The sequence below is a fragment of the Simochromis diagramma genome, unplaced genomic scaffold (genome assembly GCF_900408965.1).
Source record: "Simochromis diagramma unplaced genomic scaffold, fSimDia1.1 OVJJ01000487.1, whole genome shotgun sequence".
Lineage (NCBI taxonomy): Eukaryota > Metazoa > Chordata > Actinopteri > Cichliformes > Cichlidae > Simochromis > Simochromis diagramma.
The window spans coordinates 7,386,243-7,404,495 of NW_024387305.1; the positions used below are offsets into that span (position 1 = coordinate 7,386,243).

The 18,253-nt window shown below is 41.0% G+C and overlaps 1 protein-coding gene across 3 annotated transcripts in view; it reads right to left on the reverse strand.

The window, feature by feature from the left end:
* LOC120716856 (axin-2-like) overlaps positions 1-18,253 on the reverse strand; it is an 86,560-nt gene that overhangs the window by 47,530 nt on the left and 20,777 nt on the right. For 2 of the 3 annotated variants that reach the window (XM_040004514.1, XM_040004513.1), the window contains exons 3-5: positions 11,160-11,374; positions 10,931-10,985; positions 6,549-6,666 (exon numbers count right to left, since the gene is read on the reverse strand). The gene's annotated coding sequence lies outside the window, so the exon portion shown is untranslated. The remainder of the gene's footprint in view (positions 1-6,548; positions 6,667-10,930; positions 10,986-11,159; positions 11,375-18,253) is intronic. The other variant, XM_040004515.1, reaches the window with a different exon arrangement.

An 18,253-nucleotide genomic window follows, 5' to 3' on the forward strand; every position in this document is an offset into this window, starting at 1 on the left:
CACAGTCACACACACACACACTTGCAGTTGTTTATCTACTGTAATGTGGTGATACTGTAACCTTGCTGAATGTAGCCTAGTGTGAATTTCAGATGTGTTCTTTGCTCTTTTCTTTTTTTTTGCTTTTTGGAAGGGAACACGAGGCCTAGGACGCCCATGTAGGTCAAAAACAAATCCTGCGCCTCAAGCTGGGAAGCCAGAAACTTCTTTGAGCATCTGAGGGAAAGGAGCAGGAGCACTGAGTTTCTTCCAGGTGCTGCTTTTCACAGTGGTAATCCTGCCACGGCGTGACTGTGATTTTTACAGAAAATCTCTCCAAACAGGGCCCAGATGGTGGGAGGTAGAAGTGCGCGCACACACACACACACACACACACACACACACACACACACACACACACACACACACACACACACACACACACACACACACAGAGAGAAAACACATTCATTCACAGACACACAAACACACACACATAAAAGCATAGGACTTGTATACAGACACAGCTGTACACTTATAAAGTACAAACCTCACACACACACACACACACAGACTAAAGGTGAGAACTGACTTGTTGCTCCTGGGTGGTCTCTGTGTAAAGATAAGGCCAGGCAGGAATAAAGCCTGTTACGTTACGTTGAGGCTCAAGCTCGGGACTGTTTCGTTATGTTCCTCTTTCATACACATGTGGAATGTCTGCGGCAGAGAAAGAGCCTGCTCCTTTCTAAGTTTAGCTCCGATTACAGAGGGCTTTCTTAATGACAATGAGTCAGGAATGAAGCTGTATAAACCTCCTCCTCGGCTCTATTTCTGCTCTCATCAGCTCTGTTTGTGGAGGAGTTATACGTGTCCTAATACAGAAGACACCTCTCCTTTGTAGTAGTGTTGGTCAGGCATGACGATCCTGACGGTGGTTAGCATGTGGAGGATGTGGATACGGAGGACGTTTGAAATGAAGAGATAAAAGAGTTAATCTTCCACCGTTTCTAAACCGATTCCCTCCATAGCTCCCTATTTATGTACAAGGGAAGAAAGAGGAAAAAGAACTTGCTCCATCTCTCTGAGCCTTTCTCCATCTCTCTCTCTGTCTGTTTCATGTGGTTACTGGAACAACAATGTACATTCTGAGTGCTAGGCCTTTGATGTTGTTGCATTCACCGAGCCGTCTTAAACCGGAGGAGAAAGAAGAGGGTGAAAAAGACGCAAGAGAGATTCTGTGGTGTGTTTTTGGTCTCTCTCTCTCTCTGTCTTTCTCTTTCCATCTCTCTCTCTCTCACTGGCAAGGCATCTGACATCTCCCGGCAAAAGACAAATTCGGTTTCGCCTGTTAAGTCGTCAGTCAAAGCTTCGTAAGACTTTTTTTTTCTTTCTTGCTCTCTCTCTGCCTTTTTCTCTCCCTCGCGCTCTGTCTTTGCTTCATTTCCGTGGATGCGGTATTGTGAAGGCCGCTTACACGCTTTTCAAACAATAACAGTTCACCCCCCCACCACAAGTTTCCTCTCTGCCAGAACCCTACACATGCCAGCACATCCTTTACAGAGCCTTGAACCAACAACAAACGTTAAGCATTTTCACCGCCGAGAGAGATGAGGGGCCCATCCGCAAGCCCCTGTGTAATTAAACTAGATCTAATACTGTTATATGTTTCTTTTAGAAAGAAGGAGCGTTTCGGGGGTTTCTTTCTCACAGTGGTGAATACGAATTTCCAGGTCAGCATAATGTTCTGCGTATGGGACGATAGGAAAGGAACACTGCAGGTCTCAGACAGCCTGCAAAATTGTGATTCTCTGAGCTTCGACGGCCTCTGATTATAATTCCTTTCTTACAATCACAGTGTTTATGTGCTTTTAAAGGATACGATTATACTAAAAGAGGAAAAACATAGGAAACAAACGTGTTTTTATCCCAGAGCATCAAATACTGCACGCAAGGTGAGTTGATGCAATTTCCATGAAAATATTTAACTGACATATGAAAATGGCCCCCTTTTAAAGAACAGTGGAGGTCATATTAAGAGGCTGCAGAAGTACTGTGGAGTAAATGACAGGTACAGCAGCCAGGAGGTCTTCTAGAAGGAAGGCTCACCACTAAACATGGATCAAAAGTAAATGTAATTTTGATGCCTCTATCTAAATAAACGACCACACGTTTTAATTTCAAGGATCAGTGAAACATAAAAAATGCACAAATAGAACTGAAATTCAAATCGTAGAAAATGTCTTTCCATGTTTAGCAACTTTGTCCTAAAATATGATTTAAGAAGCTTGTTTCTGCCAAATGTTTCATAGCACTGCTTCTTATACGGCTGTGAACCTCTCCTGTATGTGTACGTCAGCACAACAACATGTTTGGTTCATTTTCAGCTGTTGATTGGCTCTTTGGGGACATAGCAACTTAATTTAGTCCTAAAGTACTATTTAGTTTATAGGGATCAGGCATTTTTTCTCCACAATAAAACTTGATAAAACTGTCTTATTTGAAGCCTTGAGAATGAGGATGAACTAAACTATCACTAGTCTCATCCTATTATTCCAGGCTTTCCACAGCGGGCATGTGTCGGAAGCACCACGAGAAACAGTGAGCCAAATCTATTCTTGCACATACAGTACTACCTCGCACTGAAAGATTCCCGTCTTAATGCTTTTGTACATAGCTTTTCCACGAGGGTTATTTGGATTATTTCGCTGTTACATCTATGAAAAGAATAAAAACCAACATCCTTCCAGTGCCTCTGTCCGTCACACTGACAGAAACACATCTCAATCTTCCCTCCATCGCTTGCCATCGCTTCACCTCCACCTCCAGTGCTGCTGCTTACACCGACGGCGGGAGGAGAACATGAAAGAGACAATCAAACGCGAGGCATCAGAGCTGTCATTGGTGTCTGCAGAATGCAAAGTGTTATCAGAAATATAGCTGAACCTGATCCTCTGGTGCTCTGTCCTTCCCACAGGCAAAGTTATCCTTTCAACTCACTGTGGCTTTCAATAACATGCAAACAAAAAAACATCGACAACTTCATAGAAGGCTGTGTGTGTCTGCGGTTATTCAGAGAACGCTGAATGGTCCTCTGCTAATGGTGCGGTATCTAATGCATGTTCTGAAAGAGAGGTTTATAAAATAATACATGCGATCCTGTATTCTTTAATTAATGCTTCCCTGCAGGCCTTTATTTCAGTTTATCATCTATAATTTATTGTTATAGATGCCTCGAAATCATTAAAACTCTTCTAAGTGACAACAGACATAAGTTGCTCACAGAGTAAGTAGGTCTATAGCCTCTTTGAAACGCTGAACACAGTGGCGCTATTGTCACAATAAAGGGAGGTGTGAGGATGTGCAGGGAGAATACCCAGAAGCCTCAAATACCCCACTGTCGGTGCAGATGAAAGGGCCGCACCAAGCCAAATCACTTTATCAGCCCAAACAGCCTCTCTTATTGTTAGGCGCTTCTCAGACGTTGGGTGCCGAGATGTCACACCACTAATTGAGAGTCACAACAAGGCCCCTTGTTTGGCCTGCTCCACCGGTTGTGTACAGCTACTGTAATCACCACAATAATTTGGCTCCCTGAAACATCAAATGGCAGCGTGGAAGCTGCAGGAATTTGCATTGCAGCCTTTGATCTGGGAAATTTAAACAAAGCAAGCTCTCGCTCTCTTGAACGGTGTGAAGGTTACAGCGTCCTGCCCTCCACTGTCTGCTTGTCATTCCTGCTTCTGTCTAAATCACCTCTACTGTGGTTATTATTTTGGCTACGAATGCAACAGAGCGATAAAATCACGCATGAAAGGCAAATATAACCCAGGGTTGACCTAAGGGCTTGTTTATCTTTTACACACAAAAGGAGACAGACATCGTTATTAAGACATACTAGCAAGAGCCCGCAAGTCTTGTTGATGGTGGTTTACATTGTACAAGAGTAGGAACCTTTACTCAATGCTCGACTTTAATCCAAAGCCATGCTAGCCGCTCCGTGTGGCTGTGTTTAAACACGCTCATACTCTGGGCAAAATGTTAACATCATGCTAACATGCTAATCTTTTACACGCACAATAGTATATTGAACGCAATGCTTAGCATATTAGGGTCAGGATGTTAACATTTTATATAGGTTAGAGTTATGGAAATTTTATTTCTCAAAGGTTTATGGTCAATCCATGGTGGGAATACTATAACTAACTGTATTAAAGAGTCCCTCTTGGAATATTGTTGATTGACTAAAACAAGACTTTTAGAGGGAAGTTTGGTTTTTTGACTAATTCGAGGCCAAAATCAAACCCATAAGTACTGATACTCTACAAGGTCACCAAGCAAAATGTCTTACTTCTTTAAAATGACCTTTACTGCATTTTCTTATTTTGTGTTTTGCACACAGAGTATAGGTATAGTTACATATGCAAATACAAGCACAATAAAAAAAATCCAAAATTAAAAAAAAATCAGAGCAGCATACAGTCAAAAAGTTTTTGCCTGGCTTTATGCAGTCCAATAAAAATATGTGTACACGCTTAATGCTTCAATCAGAATCAAAACAAGAAGTATCAGCCAGGTTCACTTTAATAACTGACCAACAGCAAATGTCACCACCTCTAAGAAAGCTGAAGCTTTAGCAGTTTGCTTGTCTGGACCATCCAAGTGTGTGTTAACACAATGTCACAATAATAGAACATCAGAACATGCTATGCTCAGAAAAACTGCAAAAAACACAAGAGCTACTCCTTAAAGTCTGCAGGTGTCAGACAACCAGATAAAGATGAAGACGTGTGCCCTGTCTGGAGGGGTTATAAGGAGAAAGCAGCTTCACTAAAGATGAACGTGGCTATAAGGCTTAGGTTTACAAAGTTGCTGAACAAACCACTAGATTTCTGTAATAATGTCTTTTATATAGATAGGACCAAAGTAGAACTGTTTGGCACATCAGCACAATCATCCTTCTTCTTAGAGTCGAGCATGGTGGTGGAAGAGTAATGGTTTGGGCAATAGGACAGGGGCACAGTGCGGTGACTGAGTTGGTCCTGTACTCCTCGGTATATCAGAGAATTCTAGAGTCAGACGTGAGGCCATCTGCTGGACTGTCCCGTGAAAACTCAGCAATTCCTCAAAGTGCAGAGTTGAGACAGCTCACCTGCTGTTCAAATCTTCTGTTTGCAACAGTATAACATAACACTGCTTGTTCCAACAGGGGATAAACTTAGTGGTTGAATCAATGACCACTATAAGATATTACATGATCATATTTAACTGACTCGTTAAAGAGCTCAAGAATGAATGGAAATGAGCATATCGATGAGCAGATATGAGAATAGATTCCCTTTAATTAACAGTTTTTATATGAAAAGGAAGCGGCACACTGATTAACTAGAACACAAAGATAGCTGAAGACAGCAGTTTGCACACCCACAGATATTTCCTTAAAACTCAAATGAGTTGTGATGAATAATTAATTTAATACATTTCCGACCAATTTCAGATATTATTAGATAAATATATAAATGTGTTTTCCCAACAAACACTTCTACGTTTGTTGTCTGGACAATATTGAGAGCCACACAAATTTAATGGCACATAGCTGGATGGATGAATAATACAGCAAAATAATAAACAAATTTATGAACCAAAGCCATCGGCAAACACAGCGACAGTAACCACACCCAAAGACTTATAAAATACGTCGCCTCATTTATATTCCTAATCTGCTTCCCAGCCACCTAAACCCACAACAGAAGAACACTTGACACTGATCTCATATCGCTATGTGTGAGTGACCTCATCCTTTCCTCTTCTCCCTCTGTGGCCCCCTCAGTGAGATCTGCATGCTCACTCAGCCATGCATACTGACGTCTAATCAACAGCAATTAACCCTGGCCTCTTTCATAGGCCGTGGAGCTCGGAGATAATGAAGACACCACTGTGTATTTATTTTCCTTTTTTCCACACACGGCGTTTGTCATCTGGAAACTTTTTTCAAGGCTCACTGACTTTGGAATGTGACTGCCAACACCAAAAAAGCGTCCCCTCGATATTGCTGTCAATGCTGGGTGAACATAATTAAGACTGTGAAGAAAGCGATAAGACACGGAACAATTTGGAGATGGTTTTGATTTTTTCTACACACCTATTGCAATATTGCAGTTCTGGATGTTTTTCTAGGCATTATCCAACAGAGGTGCATGAGAGACTCCAACTGCTGGATTGGACATTGGCCAGACTTTAACATGCCAGCCCCCTAACACAAAGTCTGTGTCGTGTAGGGCTGAGTTGATATAACAGTACAGAGAACAGTCTGGTGCTACCTCGGGCAAGATCCTTTCAAGTGGTTTCTTTACCAGATCCACACTGAGTATTTCCAATAATGCAGTAGTGGCTGAAGCAGACTATCTCCTGCTGTGTGCTACAAATAAGAAAGAACAACTATGGATTTCTTTTAAAAAACGTCATTCTCCTGATATCGTCTTAAGTTCATATGAGAAAATGGCCATAGCCCATTTTGTATAGTGTAGTACCCTCTGGAAGATAGGAGCCAGCGCTGCTGAGGTGTGACAAACCTTGTTTCGGCTGTTTTAATTCCATTTCTTATTCCTTGCTGCTGAGATAATGGAGTTCTTCCTCAATCCATCCACTGTATCTTTGGTCTCGCTCCAGTCTATCTGACTGTAGGCTGAACTAGAAAACAAAGAGACACAAGAAACATCCAAACAGTGTTACGGTCTGCTGTTTCAGACAAAGGTATTTGCATTAGTTTGCAGGGAGATCTCTTTTTCGACAGAGTTTTGGAAGCCACATTGTAATCTTAAGCAGAAGAATGATTCAAGTGTCAGTCAATCTCCCCTGTGAGAAGCAGACAAGCTAGTTGGAGCCTTGGATGCAAAAATAGCATGGGAGATGGAGGACACCCTTGCTCTACCCCCACATCTGACCTTTGGCTCTTTGAAGAAAAATGTCTACATCAAATACTCTGAATTATCTATTCAAATGCCTGGAAACAATCTTTGGACAATGACACATCAATCAAACGTTCTGTGAACCGGGGGTGGTTGTTTATATAAATGCTGTCCATCTGGGGGAGAGATCTCAACAATGTTACATCTCTTTTTCTGTGGGGAGATGGCAGTAAAAAGAAAGAAGGAAGTTCATAGAAAAACTTAAAATTCGGCCTTTTTTTCTCTTCTTCTTTTTTTCCTCAAATCCCAGCGTGAATGTGTCGGCGAGCTCGTGGTATGCACCAAGATGAAAAGTAGAGGCCATCCCTTTGAAATCCTCCTCAAGTCAAAATTACCATTTCATTTCAACTCCAGCCAGGAAACGGAGAGCGGGGCCACTGCTAACTGCTTTGGGCATATCGTTATTTATTGTGTGTAAACTTTGTAGGAACATTGTTGCCTGGGAAAATGTGTTGTGTGGGTGGTAGAAGTGAGCAGTTGGAGCAACCACAAAGGGAGAGATCAGGCCTATTTTCTCTGTAGGAGGAACACATAAAAGTGAAAATAATGCCCATTATTACAGAAAAACAACATCAGCCTTCTTTGCTCATAATTGTCTAACAGCTGAGAAGTTACCACTGAAGCTAAACAACCAACCAGTTGACCCTATTTAGGTAACTGCATTATAATTTTTCTGCTCTTTTAATTAGTAAGCTCTCTGTGCTAAGTGGGCCATTATCTGAGTTGGAACTAACTGCTTTTTCTATATTAAGTCTGCCATGTTGTTTCATTTAATTAACTTTATTGACCTCTACGCTGCAGGGGTTAACATTTTCTAAGCTATACTGTGAACCTACTCATGTAGCAGTACTTTAAAAAGTCCTTTAAAATGTGTTATTCTTATTGTGAAAAGTGGATTCATAGTTTGCTGTTTTACATATTTGCCTAAAAAGAAAAATATCCCTCATTCAGTCCTGGGAGGAGGTCTAAAAATCCCTCAGGCTTGTGTCAGGAAAGGAATCTGGTGTAAAAATCTGCCAAATCAAACATACAGAGCCCTGCTCTGGTGTGAATAAAGGAGGAGTCAAACGTACTTTCTAGTTTGAGCCAGAAAAGATTACTAAACAGGGGATCTTTCCAAAATACTCTGTAACACATTATTTTGACCATATTCGATTTAGTTATTCCTTGGTGTTCGTAACAGTAGCTATATTTCATGTATTTAGGAGACTGCATTTGCAGTTTTGATTCAAACTGCAATAATCTTTTTTTTTTTTCTTTCTTCTGGAGACTATTCTAGCTGATATTGTATGAAAGAGATGACACGCCTTGGATAAGTTGCACCAAATGCCAAATTTAGAATCATCAGTTAACCTAACAAGCACAGCTTACTTGTTGGAGACTAAAGGCAGTCGATGGCATCATCAGAGACATAGAGAGCACATACAAACCCCACAGAAAGGCTACAGCTGCTGAGGAGGTTCAAACCAGGAATCTTCTTGTTGTGAGGCAGCCGTGCTAACCTCTATCATGGCTGCCCCAACTGTAGAGAAAGTAAGCCAAATGAAACCACACAAATTCTGAATTTGCCATTATTTCACCTTCCAAATGCAATTTTGTAAAATTTAGATCGTTAGTCTTTGAGTAGTCTTATGGACAGACACCATGGGTTTTGTTTTTAGACAGTGATCTGGGTCAGTACCTGAGTTTAATAGATTCTGCCTGTGATATGAGGGATGTGGCTCATATCACAGGCAGATTTTTTTTTAATCCAATTTTGGCTGAGTTCATAATATCGTTTAAATAGAAGTGATTATATTTAATACCACTAAAGAATAACAGTGAAAAGGCTGTTCTTGGTGGACAAGGGTTGGTTGAGGTTGAGCAACAGCTAGAGTAGGTCTATTTAACCAACAGTGCTCTGCCAGCTAGTGACATTGGTAACTTTGCTAAAAGCATACAAATCAAGAGTTGCACACCTACTAAGACAATAAAAGGAAAGCCTATAAGGTCTTATTGAGGCGTTAGCAGTCTAAGTGGCATATCTGGGAACATATCATTAAAGTACAATAGAAATACAGATATGACGACACATGAAGAAAGTGGCTTTAGTGAGGTAGGCTTCTGCTTTGATATCTTGGATGTTTCATTTGAGCTGGTTTCAAGTAAATGGGCCGATCATAGGGATCCACAAACATATAACTAACTTCAATTATTTGTACCATCCTGTTAGTTTTAAAGGCTGGATCTTTTAGTCCGAACTGTTCTTGTTTTTGTGACCCACATTCAGCACCATCAGACAGCTGTTTGCATTACAAACCAGGCGAACACTACCTGGCCTGCCTCTAATGGCAAACAGATAAAGTTTGTTATCTAGCTAGTAAACACAGTGAAGCATTTGGAAGCTAAAGATCCAGTGTATTTCTTTTAAACTACTAGGGATTATATATTTTATGAGACAAAACAGAGCTCTGAAGCACGGTAAGAACTAATGCTGACTTTGCTGTTTGCAAATCTCTGTTGTTTACAAATTATTCTGTGTGTTCTTCTCTCTTCAAGAACAAAGGAAAGGTAACAAGTTACTGATGATTGAATTCCCATTTTCAGTTAAACAAATGATATAATAACAGATAATATGTCAGTGCTGGATTATCAATTTAATCTGCTGCCCCCAAGTGGCCAAGAATTCAAATAAATACATTTTTAATCACTGGATCATTTAATACAACTTTTGTAATATGTAATTACTCTTAATTATTCACATCAAACAGAACAGGTAGCACAGAGTGTGGGGGTGAAAGCACATACATACGCACAATAAGTATCAACAAAACAGTCCAGTCATTCTAATTTTTCCAATTCTTCTCTCAAAGTTTAAACACAAACATCCCCAGAACAAAAACACGTGCCCACAAATATTAAGAGGAACATTATTCATGCGATCATCATCATCGTACTGTAAATGTGTTATCATTGTGTTTAATAGAATTAAGACCATAAGGAGAGAGTGTGGACAGAGCCCAGTTGATTCATGACCAGAGGGAGAGGCAGCAGAACTTTGTTGACTGTGTTCTCCTCCAACAAAAGAGTACATCTAATCTTAAACATATGGCTGAAGCCGGGGATCCACAGATGACAGCATGCAGAGTATGGAAAAACACTGCAGTTGTCTTTTTTTCACCCCTATAAATCCATGTCAGCTCTTTTATGTCCTGGATGTTTTCGCTGTTTCAGACACTTGTACATTCCCCAAACCAGTTAAAGTTAAAGATTGCACCATGTAATGTTTACTAAAATCATAAATTCACTCACTTCTGGTCACAGAGTTTTCTGTTGAACTTTTCTGCTCTAGAAATTCCAGATAATAGTATTTTACTATTTTAAGTAATGATACACTGAGATATCTAAACAGAAATACACAAGTTAAGTAGGCTAGCTGCTTGATTCCCATGTGCAGCTTACAAAATATAATTAAGGGAAGAACTGGATTGTCGAAACAATATGATGGTCACACACTGTGATCTATCTCAGCATATCGCAACTGGCGCAGATGTAACACAGATATAAATGTGTAATGGATTTTTAATAGTCATGATTCTGCTGGTGAAAGAGATGTGCACAGTGGCACGCGTGACTTGTTGAAATACAGAAAATAAGAATTTGCGTGTAAAACACGTGGACTATAGCCCTGCTCTGACTCAGTAACATCATCTTGGCCACTCTCAGACAAGTTCTGCAAACGTGTCAGTTGAAGGAGTTGAAAAGCAAGCTGGGTGTTGCATATATATTTGGACTACAAGGGCTTGTTCATTTGTTTTATCTGTCCCACATTTTGTGTCCTCCACAAGAATTTATTTGTACTGGCTGCGGCTGCATCGGACTTGGCTGCAGGACTTATATATTTAAACAAGGACTGTTGAGAGTAAGGGGAAGTGTTCGACTAAACTCAAGTCGGGTCTTCTTTAACATTTAAACATGTTTCTGTCCACAAGGGCAAAAATGTTTACCTCTGCTGGTTCTGTTCCCGTTGTACAGCCAGACAGTTTCTTTCAGATCCATACTCTGGAACAGCAAAGAAAAACAGAGTCAGAGAAGAAGAGTGCACGATAGGTGAGGAAGGAAACAAAGGCATAGCAGTTGCAGGAAGTAAACAAACTGACAAACTGAAACATGAATATAAGACAAAGACAGATGGGAACAAAATGGAATCAGTTGCACGAGGCTAGATCGTCTTACAGGAAGCGCACGCTCTGATACTTTAGCCGCTGACCTCTCGTATGCAGCAGAGGGGGTGGAGGCGACAAGGGCTCTGCGGGCCCCATCTGCACGGCTTGTCCCTGGCTATGTGGCCATGTGTAGCACCTGGCCCCAAGCCAGCGCCCAACGCCCCTTTGTGGTGGTCAGAATGGCTGGTTGGGGTCTGCCTTTGATCCCGGGCCAACTATTCATCTCTAAAGGAAGAGGAAGAGCAAAAAAAACAGAAGAAAAAGATAAACAGAAAAAGAGGGAGGGGAGTAGAGGGAAAAAAGTCAACCTCTGCTGCCAATTATTGGAAAAACATCAAGGTCTTTTCTGCTTTTCTGTCTGTGTAAAGAGAAAGAAGAGAAAAGAGAGAAGGGGAGGCAAAAGAAGAGATAGCTGTTTGATGGCTTGGCTCAGTGTTAGTTGGAAGATTGTGGCAAGTCAAGGCGAGGCAGAAGCTGACCTGCAGGAGGTGATTAAAGGTGGAGAGAGCTGTTTGTCTGGCTGCTAAGGCTCTCTCTCTCTCATTTTTTGGTGTGTTTTCTTTTTCCGGCATGCCCTTTTTTTTTATCTTTGCCTCTTTCACTATCTGGCGCAGACTCCCCTCTTCCCCTTGTTGTTGCCATCCTTATCTGTGCCTTTCTTTCTTTTACCACCAGTTCATAAGGACAAATAAAGGTCATTTTTCTGTCCTGTTGAGGTGTTTCTGTCTCTGTCTATTTGTCTGTCTGCCTCTTTTTCTTTGGTCTCGAACCTCAACACATATCTATAGTATATTTACAGATATTTACAGTGTGAGGAAAGCAGAAAGCAAGTGTGAATGACAGCCTGTACACTGAAGAAGCATGTCAGACTGCTGATGAGGATGTCACAATAATAAACAGAGGAGAGGATTAAAGTGTTGTCAGTAAGAAACACGCATTTTAAAACCCGTGAAGAACAGAAATAATCACATAAGTGATGCAGTTTACACTTTCACACCAACTCCATCTTAGCCTTTAGGGCTCGGGGCTTATTTTTATTTATTTATCTATTTTTCAGGGAATAATTTGGCTCTACTATACATTTCTGTATGAAAACTGCAATACACCTACTGCAAATTCTGACATAGGGTGATATATAGGTACTAATGTCTGACATGAACTAAACTATAACACCAAACATGAGTATCTAATACTGATAATAACACAACTACAGCAGGTACAGCAGGTTAAAGCTGAAGTTGAACACCAAACTAAGAAGCATTTATGACAAATTATTGTTAATTTGTCTTCCAGAGAAATTTCAGCAGCATGGAGGTTGAATTTAAACTAATCAGGAAGTGCTCATATTTCTTTCTTCTTCATGAGCTCATTGTCAGTTATTATTTGGCTCACTTCATGAATATTGGTGTGTGTCTCATACATGACCCTGCCAAAATCAGCTAATTAATTTTTTGTACTACAACTATGGCAAATTAGACATTATAAAATTGCAAATTTTTTTACCATTATGTTATGATTTTTTTTACAGATCCTGAAAGTATTTATTTATTATGTACCTGTTCTGCTGCTCATTATTGGCTAATCAGCTAATCTTATGGCATTTAGGAATGTAGACATAGTAAAGATCAGCGGCCCCCACCCCCCGGGCCATGGTCTGTGAGTCGTTTGGTACCGGGCTGCCAGAGGTGTGAAATTTATGGTTTTCAGGGTTTTTATCGCTTTTATCGTTATTTTTATCGTTTTTATCATTAACTCTGTTTCCCTGCGTCTTTTCCCGTTTGTTATGAATGAATTTTTTTTTTTTTTTGATTTGGTTTGTTTGGTACTGGTACTGGTTTTATTTTGTTGTGTTTATCCGCGACACCTTAAAGCCTGGCCTGAAAATATTGTCGGACATAAACCAGTCCGTGGCGCAAAAAAGGTTGGGGACCACTGGTCAAGATGACCTGCTCAAGTTCAAACTGAGCATCAGATTATGGGAGAAATGTGAATTAAGAAATTTTGTATGTGGCGGGGTTGTTGGTGCCAGACCGGTTGGCCTAGTTGAGCTACTGGGATTTTTCCCACATGACCATTTCTAAGGTTTCCCTCTTTTGGAGAATCGTCCCATTAAGCAAAAATATCAAGTGAGCAGCAGTTCTCTGGACACAAGAGCCTTCTCGATGTCAAAGGTTCAAGGAGAATGGCCACACTGCTTTGAGCTGATAGGAAACCAATGGTAACTCAAATAACCACTCTTTACAACCAAGGTAGTAAGAGCATCTCTGAATGCACAACACATAAAACCTTTTCAGCTAAGAACAGGAGACTGAGGCTACAATCCTCACACGGTCACCAAAATTAGAAAACAGAATATCAAAACTCCTGGTCCAGTCTCACGAGTGTATTTAGTGGTGTTGCAATGGCGTCAGGGATATTTTCTTCGCTCATTTTGGGCCCCTTAGTAGCAACTGAGTATTGCTGAAACTCTGTTGCCGACCATGTCCATCCCTTCACGATCACTGTGTACCCTTCATCTCAAACTGGTTAACTGAACATGACTATGAGTTCATAGTGCTCAAAGGACCTCCCCAGATTTTAATCCAATAGATATTTTAGGATGTTGTGGAGCAGGAGATTCCAAATACAAAAGGGGTTCCAGCCTGGTACTTGCATGGTTTACCTGTGAGTCGCCTGTTAAATCTCCTGTGAGTGTGGTTGTCAATTCAATTAAAAGACCTGAATAGCAGCGACAAAGTCTAGCAACATTTTCATACATACAGTATGAAACATGTCCTGACACAGAGACACACCTAAACACTAGCAGCAGTGCAGTTACTTCTTTTTGTGGTCTGGTCAGGAATTTATTATAAGCCCCTTAAAACCCTGTTCGTATGCATCACTTGCCTCCTCTCCTCTGCTTTCGTCCTTGCAGGCAAAGAAACAGAACAGACAATAGCACATGCATTGATCACCAAGGACGTATTTCTATCACTCTCCCTCCCTCGGCCTCTCCCTCGGTCTGTCTCTGTAATTTCTCTTTCATGGCTGTTTTTCCTGCGGTCTCCCGAGACCTTCTTAGTCGACGAGAGAAAACATAAACTGAACATTAAAACGCCCCGCAGCCCTTTAAACACTTGTCATTTGTCCTTTGTACAAATCATGGCGAGAGTTGCTATAGAGACTGCGCTTTTTATCTATCTTGCTGTGTTATTACTAATTCTTTTTTTTTTTTATTAACTTTGCTGGTGAGAAAGAGAGAAAGAGGACGAGAAAAACAGACAGTGAGAGAGAAAACCAGTCGATTATGAGTATGGGGGAATGATCAAAAATGAGACGTTTAAAAATCCAGTTTGCCACAGGGTGAAAGATGAGAGATGAGTGAAGGACATGTACTGTGGATCTTTGTGGACAGATTGGCTAATAAAAAGCTTTTTTCCCCGTCAGATGGAAGACGTGATGTTTAGTTCACAGTTTAATGTATGTATTTTTCCGTAATGAGGCTCTGATTCTCACAGTGGTTTTACCATGTGTGTCTGCCTAAACTGCGTGTTTCTCCCATTGTTTTAGCGTACGTAGTGTGTATGACTGCCTGTAAGACTGCGTGTTCATTAGATTCCTGGTACCTGCACCCAGCCATGGGCGTTTAATTCAGCGAGCAGGCAGGGGCATTATCACACACTACCATCACTAATCCCCATGGAATGAAACACCGACACTTTGATGTCTGCCAAAGAACACCGCTGTAGTATTTGGAGACGAGACCCTGCATCACGTACAAACCGCAATTAACAATCTATAGCTGGACTAGAGCCAGGCAGAGTGGTGGAGGTGCAAAGAGGGCGGGAGAGAAGAAAGAAACAGCAGAAAGACACTGATGATAAAGAGCCAGAAGCAGGATGGTAAAGCATAAAAGGATGTATACTATGCATTTGTGTGAATATGTGTGTGTGTGTGTGTGTGTGTGTGTGTGTGTGTGTGTGTGTGTGTGTGTGTGTGTGTGTGTGTGTATACTGTCAATGTACATATACGGGGGTTGAAGTTGCTCGCAGACATATCATCAGTCTTTGCCAATGTGGAAGTGCTTCTTCAGTGATCAATGCAGGACACACACTGACACATACACGGCACTGATTGATACACATGCATGCGCTGTAACAACAGTGTTTCTGTCTCAGTAACAACCTGCCTGGAGCTTAAAGAACACAGGACAGTGAAGGAAGTCCTGGACAACAGAAATAAAGGCAAGCGGCTGCTGGGTAGAACACAAAACCCTGGACTTTTTGTACTTGACGAGGACGCCGAATGAAAAATTCAGGCCCTCCAATGCCGACAGGCTCTGAGAAAAGTCCTTCAAACACACGCGCACACATGCGTACACAAAACACAATTCCTCATGCCACCTACACACATTCTGGTGAGAAAATGATATCGGTGCGTGCCAGTGTGAATGCGTGTGTGTTTGCGTGCATGCGTGTGTGTGAATGCGTCACACACTGGAGCACGCAGGCTATAATACATACACCTCATGTAAGAGGATAAAACACCAAAAAAAAAAAACCCCAAAGACTTTCATCAAAGCAAGTGAGAGAGGATGTCAGAGATTTTTTCAAAAGATGAAAGAGAGGGATATTCTCTCATTTCGGCTCATCTCTCCCTCTCTCTCCCTCTCTCTCTTTCAAAATCCTTGAAGTATCATCCATGTTTCTATGACGAAGAGAGAGCGAGGAAGAGAGAGAAAGGGGGGTAAAAGTTATTTACGTCCCACGCTGTGTTATGTGGCCTGTCACTTCTCATTTTCTCCCAGGGCTGTCCAACTGGAAGACTTCAGTCAACTCTCTCCAAGCCTGTATTTGCTGAGGTAATTACAAAGTGACAGCTTCAAATCCTCTACCACACACACACACACACACACACACACCCAAATATGGGTAAATATGGGAATATGGCTCTGTGGCCTCTCAGATTCTGTTGTTATTATTTGACTCACTTGGGTATAACACGAGATGAGCATCTCTTATTTCATTCCTTCAGCAGCTCTTGCACGAGTGACCCTTAAATATTCCAAACTGCACTCAACACAATCCCCGGCCGATGATTAATATTCCTCAAAGTTTATAATAAATGAAGAAAATTGATGTATGTAGTCAGCAAAATGTAAAGCCTTTCTGTCGACTATCTGCATTCCCCATAAAACACGTGGGCTGCAACACGCACATGCATGAAAACACTTCCACCTCCTGTATCCACTTAGAGGTGATTGTAAGAACATCTTTGATCTTTTTTTTTCCTCCTTTCTTCTTCAAGGAGATGTATTGCCTGTACACATAATCCATGACAGACATAATGTGATTTGGTAGTATCTCTAAATGGCAGGGAAAACCAGCTGACAGAAATTAATAAGTTACTGCGGCTGTAAAGGAATCAGAGTAGGAGGGGTTGGGAGGAGATGGTGGAGGTGGTGGGATAACCTGGCAGCAAAACACACAGATCATCAAATTATCTTTTGAGGCATATTGTCATGGTGAAACTCATACACACACGGAGCTCAACCTGCCCTATCTGCAGCGGCACACAACGCCGGTCTGTCGTCTCCAGTTTGTATCATTACCACAAAACACGACGCTGATAGAAGTCATTGGCTTGATCCTGTGAAGACCCGAAGACCTATGAGGACTTCTGTGTCTTGTTTCTGTCATTACGACCCCGATCTCCAAAAGGAGTCATCAACTTAAGTGCATCATGAGGGCACATGAGTGGACACTAAGCTGCTTACAGGTTCTCGTGAACTGCAGTTTGCATGTATGCATTGCTATTTTCACTCTGGCACTTTTTATTATCTTGTGTAAAATGTAGTTTTTGAGGACATTTCTAATGTTAGATTAGTTTATATGCTCAGTTCTATCACTGAGTAAAGTAAGAGTGTTTGACTTGTTTGACTGTTTTGCAAAGTTACAAAACTCATCACATGTTATACTCACACAAGTTCTCACCCAATCTGGGAATATTTGTTGCTGGACAGGAAGATACCATTCAACAAACACGTTGTTCAAAGCATACTGACTGCCAAAAATTCATAACTTTTAAAACCTAGATTAGTATATAACGCACCTACACATTCTGAGATTTCAGCAATCCAAAATCTGCAAACAAAAGTTGCAAGATGGATCTAATAAACATGTTTGAGACATCAACTTTAATGCGAGCCTGTAAGATGACAACGCTAGGCTGCGATGCACCTCAGCAGATACTCCAATATATACTTCATATGACGTATGATAACGAGGATGTTTCTCTGTAGACTTTCTTCTTTGCTGGAATTGCAGACAGTTTTTTGCATGTTTTCCGTCCATCAAGTAATTTTAGTTTTCCTCTTTTTTTATCGTCTCATTGTTTCATGCTCTACTTATTGTTGAGTTGAAGATTTAGGTTGGAGGAGTCATGTTATTATTTTTATTGTTATCCTAAATTACTGATAGTTTCCCAATCTCTGGTTGCAAGTGGCCAACTTTAAACCTAAGAAGTGGTCTGCTGGATTGGTTAGTGTTGTCTCACAGCCAAAGGTTCTCTTTTTGAACCTCTTGGTTACCGGGGACATTTCTGTGTGCGGTCTGAATGTTCTCCCTGTGCCTTATTAGTGATTTTAATTTGACTGTAGATGTTGAAATAAGAGTAACTGGTTGTCTGTTCCTGTTTGAGACTTTTACACTCCCAAACTTCTCTGATTTGACTCGTGAGGGCTGTGTGATTTGGTTACATGTGATTGATAGTGCTGGCAACATTAGCAAACAGGCCACAACTGTCATCAGATGTTTACTCAAATTTCACTCTGTCCTGACTGATGCACTGAATGATATCACATCATCCTTTGCAAATGAGCTAAGCCAAGTTCAACACGAGAAAAGTCACAAATACAGAAATCACTTAATAACCAAAACTGTTCCAAATTAAGAAGAAGATTAAGAGGTCTCAAGAGAAAGGGGTTTTTCTGGGCCACCAAGGTTCCAGCTTCATCTATTTCATGAGGATGAGTAAATACATTTACTGCTCCATATTTGGTTTGACAGCCCATTAAATCTGGAAGGGCTTCACCTAAAAAAATCCTTACTGAATCTGAATCCAGAC